This window comes from Rhamphochromis longiceps, linkage group LG6 (genome assembly GCF_057381845.1).
Source record: "Rhamphochromis longiceps isolate RC_006_pf linkage group LG6, R_longiceps_female_GT1.1, whole genome shotgun sequence".
Lineage (NCBI taxonomy): Eukaryota > Metazoa > Chordata > Actinopteri > Cichliformes > Cichlidae > Rhamphochromis > Rhamphochromis longiceps.
In genome coordinates, this window is record NC_140562.1 from 19,571,841 (window position 1) to 19,577,840 (window position 6,000).

The window sequence follows — 6,000 nt, forward strand, 5'->3', positions numbered from 1 at the left end:
CCCGCCCTTCCTCTGATCTTCACAAGTTAAATTACCGCATTGCATGTGTGTCGGTGACATCATTCCTTCATTCATATTGGCAGGGGAGACTTTAGCCTGTCCTCACGCTACAATAGGCGACTGTCAGCGATAACAGGGCATTTTGTGTGGGTATATCCTATCTCTGCTCTCCTCCTGCTTCCTCTGGAGCTCGTTTGCATCGCATCTCCCTTGCTGATAAAGCAGACATGTTTGCATGTGGGATGGAAGAAGGAAGAAGATACGAGGCTTCTTGTGAAGTTCAGAGATGTTTATCAGATAGACGAGAGAGAGCTACAGCACCAAACTGACATAATTAACCAAGAAGATGAAAAGTTCTTGTAAAAATAAAAAAAAGGAGCTTATGCAAATAAATAAATAATTCACAGCTAGCAGCAGAACTTTTCTTTTTAATTTTCAGTCTTGTACGCTTCACTTTTCTTTTCCTTACAAACACATTCAGTCAAAGAAAAAAAAAACATTGGCCTTAAAGCACCCGAGCACTCGTCCTATACAATTTTTTTTTTTTTTGTACATAATTTTCAAAGCAAAACAGATGCAAAACAAGACAGTATACCCTGGGAACTGTTTATCAGAGTAGTAAATACTAGCCTCTACACCTGCACAATAACTCTTCATGTTATCAGAGTACAAACTGCTGACTTGATAGAAAAAAAAAGAAAAAAAAACAACCTTCTTCCAGTTCATTGTAGGACAACATAAGTGGTTCGACCAGATTGAGTGACAGTGTATTCATTTCACAGCACAGTCACGACACTACAGAGTCTGTTGGAGTTCTCTCAGTAGAATTAGGCCTAGCAAACAAACGGGACCATACTGCATAAGTTACCAACAATGATCATAATTGAAGTAATAGAAATCAGTTTTATGATGAGGATACATCAGACTAAGAGGGAGTTGAAAATAAAGTGGAAAATGAAAACGCTCAACTTAAAACCTAAGGAAGCATTTACAGCCAAGTTATCCCAACCTAAACCTCCTGCCCAGCATCTTATTACATGCGCTTAAGCCGTTAATTTAGCTCTCTATTGTACTCTATATGTTGCATTTCCATTCATGACAAACTAACACCCTCACCCAACTTCCAAACAAAAACAGGCTCAGATTAACTGCTGCCATTGCTGGTCAGTAGGGCTGCTCAATTAATCGAATTTTAATCACGATTACGATCTGGGCTTTCAACGATCATTAAAAATGACTGAGCCGATTATTAGCCCCTCCCTCATGCTTTACTCTCGCGCTGCTCCGTGTGGCAAATCAAGCGCACTGCTCTGCATTTCGAACACGCGTCACAACAATTAAGAGCACCCGAGGGAAGCTCGGAAAGCTAAGCAGAAGTTATTTGGAGAGGAGTGGACTGCCGTTGGTTGAAAAGAGAGGTAAAAAAAAAAAAAAAAAAAAACTTCAGTGGTGTGGAAACATTATGGGTTCGCGGAGTCAGACGTGGATCAAGTAGACACAGTGTGTAAACTTTGCTATGGTGTCGTAGCTGCACCACAGAGCAACACTGCAAAGTTTACATTTTTCATTTATTTCTTTTATTGCAAACATTTGCACTGTTATCAGTATTTGCACACTATTTTATATTATTTTTTTAAAGTCATTGTTAACCCTTTAAAGCCGGTCAGAGCAGCATGCTCATTTTGTATAACTATTTTTAAATCCCTGTAGAACCTGAACCGCTAAGCTAGCACAATAAATTTTTTTCCATATGAAACCAGAGGAGTTGTACTTACATCTTATGCCATCAGCTTGTCCTAGGTCACGGTTTCCTTCCACATATAGCTTTGCAAAAATTGCATAAAAAGCGCTTGCAGGAACAAAAACATAATATTCCAGAAACACCCTTTGCCGATCCGATCAGCTGTTCTTAATACTTCCCACATTGAAAAAGACGTCAACGGGAACTATCGCAAGTGACATAATTTTCGCGGAAAATGTAGTTTTTTACTTGTAGGCCTTAACTCGAATTGCACTGCTGGAAATAGTTTATTTTGATGCACATGCACATTCTTTGCAAATTTGCATCATAGGATTGTTTTTTTGTTTTTCCTGCAGTGTATATAAAAATTGCTGTATCTCCAAAAATAAAACTATGAAGACACTCAAAATAAATTTCCTGTTGTTGTAAACTATTTTTTGCAACTTTTTTGTATTTAAAGTTTTGAGGGATAAGCCTCTTAAATTTCTCCAAGTAGAAATATATGTAAAAAAAAACAAAAACGATTTTCAATTTTTTTGTAGTTTATTGCACTTTTTTGCAATTAATGTAGTTACTATGGACTTAATACATACACATTTTTAAAATATGGGCTATAACAGTTGTATTGATGTATAGCAACTTGAAATGCTCCCACAAATGGCACTACAGCATGTAAAAAAAATATTATAAGCTCTGGCGGACTTGGTTCTATGGTAGATCTTAAAGGGTTAAATAAATATCGTCAAATAATCGTGATCTCAATTTCAGTGAAAATAATCGTGATTATCATTTTTGCCATAATCGAGCAGCCCTACTGGTCAGTTTAGTATATTTGTCACCTCTCGGGGTCACGAGACACAAGAGGGGAAGGTGGAGCTAATCCCAACCACGGGACAACTGAGCTGGCTTGTTTATGGAGGGCAAAGTGGGAAAACACACAGAATCACCTACTGATGTGTTTAGATTTCTCACAGCTTTATGTCTTGTCAAGTATTTTCAGACCGAGTAACAACAGATAGGCACAAATAAGTAAGGTAAAGCAAATCAAAAACTTGTGACCTGAAGCTGTGCATGTAAATCACATCAGCATGACCAGCTTTCAGTGTCTAGCATGCTGCAGTAGATCCTGTGTGTGTAAAGGCCCTGGAAGCAGGTCTGAGCATTGATCTTAGCCAAACACATTGTTGGACTGCTTGAGCTCCCCCTCTGAACATCAGCAGTAATCGTACAGATGACTGATTAACTGTACGTTCCTCTCATGCCTCAGAAACTGCTCTCAACTCTTCATAAGGTTTAAACTTCACTTGCACTCTTGCTGCATGTTTAATCTACTCCAGTTTAAAATGATGTGAGAGATGAGAGAGAAAGTAGGAGGCAGGCCCACCACAGCTCATAAGCACTTATAAACAACAGACAGTAGACTGCGTTAAACAAGAGAGTCTGTAAAACTGCCTCGAATTACAGAAGTTTTGCTAAACTTTCAAATTACCTGACACCATAACAACCTCACATTTTTACATCCTCTGCAGTTGAGGCATTTTAAAAACAAGCCTGAGCAAATACGGCAGACCAGCCAGGTCAAACTCATTTTACATTACGTCACACGTGCAGCCCACTTTGACCTCTGTGGGCTGCATGTGTGCCGGACCAGTAAAACTCCCCTTTCTTCCAGCGTAAAGAAGTTTAACAACGTATCGAGTCCCTCATGTATTTTAATATAAGAACAAAGAAGTGTAGTTTCAACATTACATAGGAAAATACTGTTAAAAATACAAAGTCTATGCCCTCCTTCAAAATTTGCAAAACCATCCAGTGGGACCATCTTGTGATTGACAAATCACTACGGTATGAGCTCCTCTGTTTCCTACTCAGATCCACACCCGACTCATGATGTCTGGTTTCGAAAAGGCAAGATTGCAGCATCCAAAATGCTCAGCACAAGGCTTCATCGCCAGCTGACATCACAGTGGCTCCATCCAGTTTTTGTTTTTGTTTTTAAATGAACAGTTCTCACTGAATATCTCTAAAGAGACGATTCTGCAGAGAAGCCCTGATGTGCTTAAATGCCATCCATGCACAGAAGTCCAGCTGTGACCAGAGTGTGGTTTTAGGTCACTGCTTGTGTGCTGGGATGCCTTTAAACTAGATCCATTGAAGACCAGTTCAGCCACCACAGTAGCCACATCTGACAATGACATGCAGACATCTGAAGAGGACACTGGTCCTAAAATAAAGATCAAGCAGTTTGCCAGAAATCACATAGCCCAAGCTGGCATTTCAGTCACGTGATAACACGGTTTACTGTGCGAGGGACGTGTGAGTGACCTCAATTTGTCAGATCTGAAGTGATAAAAAGTGAACCATTGATAACAGGATTGCCTAAAACACCAAGTGCACAAACAGATTTATATCTTTTCAGTGCCTTATGTTCACACGCACGCAACACTTAGGGAGAAAATGTACTTGTATACTGTAGCAGTCAAACAATTAGTCGATTAAGCAGTTCGCATACTGACAATAAATGATTTTGTCTTTTATCTACAATTTTTTTGACAGCTGTTTAATTGTTTTCAGTGACTAAGCAAAATATATAAAGATACTGGCACTTTCATCAAGATTAGTTCACTCATCTAGGAGGAGATAGAGGACAAACATAGACTATGAGGACTATTTGTAATCCTCATTCTATTCTCTAGTTGTAAAATATGTACATATGTATATATAATCTATACACCGATTTTTCTAAAGGAGGAAAAACATTAAAATGTGGATCATAGCCTTCTCTTCGTCATTTTACTGAACCGCTTGCATGAATATGGACACATAAATGAGTACCTACCACTTCCAAATTTTTAACATACGTTTTTTAAAAGGTATCAGCCAGCTATACATGTTATTGATTATCAAAATTAGGCTCATTTTAATTTGCACAAGCACAGGCTGGACTTAAAGCAACCTGCACAGCTTTCCATTTATACGTATTAGTGGGGTTTATGGGATTAAACATGCATAATCGGCTGTTTTGCAGCTCCATGCATTTTGTCCCGTCATAAATTCCTTTAAAAAAATGTCTTCTTTGGTAGTAAAAAAAACCCAAAACATTTCAACACACAAGTGAGAAAACCATGACTTTGTTTGAAAGTTGTAGTGAATCCCTTAAAGCTCATATCAAGAGATCTAGTCTCGCTGTCACGTTGTTTCAAATATTTATTAATGATTTGATATGCTGCACTAAAATATGGTGACCTCTACCTTGAGATAAAACGTCAACTAATAAACTACAGAGGTTGTAGTAACTCATGACCGCCATCTGTTCATTGCCTAAATCGACGCTCAGAAGCGCAGTTTGCATCAGGTGATTGTGGAAAACCCTACAAAACAAAACAGTGATTTAGCGGGTAGAATAGGATACCTGCACAGGAATGACACACATGAAAAATTCATGATGTTTGCAGGTAACTCAACACCCGCACACGGCGTCCTGCCTGGGAGTGGATACCTGAGTTCAAAGCTCAGAAAAGAGCAGGCTGAAAGGCGATAGAGAGCGTAACATAAAGTTTATAACAATGACAATAACAGCAGCAGCACGTGGATACAATATTTGTCTCGTCCTGAAGATTCTGCGTTATTATGTAACCAGATCCGCGAACATTTTTTATGAAGCATTGGCTGTTTTTTTATTGGTGTACAGAACTAAGATTAGACATAGGGTGGGTCTACTTTGTTTTCTACGGTCGGGCAGAAGTAGTCAAAGAGGAAACGAGGCAAAACAGAGTTTAGGTTTTCACTTCTCTAACGTCACAGGGATGCAAACTTGTCGCCGTGATCCTGGGTATCTCCCCCCGGTAAACCCAAAGGAAAACACCCCGCAGTTTGGAGATACCCAACCCTTCCACCCGCCTACCCACCCGCACATGTTAGTCACAGAGTCTGGAGCTGTAAAAACAAGCAAGCAAAACTTAACATACAAGTCAAACTACCACTGCCAAGTGTTGCCTGCCGAGCTGGCCTTTCCCGTCTTTTTCTTACCGTCGGACTCGTAAAGATCCCCACCTTGGTTAAGAGCGCACAGTGACGATCAGCAGCAGGTTTCCAACCACAGACACGCACTCGCTCTCTGAGCCCCCGCAATAAATGTCCGCGTTTTCCACAGCTCCACAACGTCCCACTTTAGAAATAGTACACAGAGACAACCTAAACGTAACCAAAATCCTTAACCTGGTCCGTGGCGCACACAGTGGAGGTGAGCCCACACTGAT

At 39.9% G+C, this 6,000-nt stretch overlaps 1 protein-coding gene across 7 annotated transcripts in view; it reads right to left on the reverse strand.

Annotated features, from left to right (window-relative positions):
- The window catches only part of fhip1aa (FHF complex subunit HOOK interacting protein 1Aa), a 29,067-nt gene extending 23,067 nt beyond the window's left edge, over nt 1-6,000 (reverse strand). For 4 of the 7 annotated variants that reach the window (XM_085409595.1, XM_085409596.1, XM_085409598.1 and 1 more), the window contains exon 1: nt 5,771-6,000. The gene's annotated coding sequence lies outside the window, so the exon portion shown is untranslated. The remainder of the gene's footprint in view (nt 1-5,770) is intronic. The other 3 variants (XM_085409597.1, XM_085409602.1, XM_085409599.1) reach the window with 1 other exon arrangement.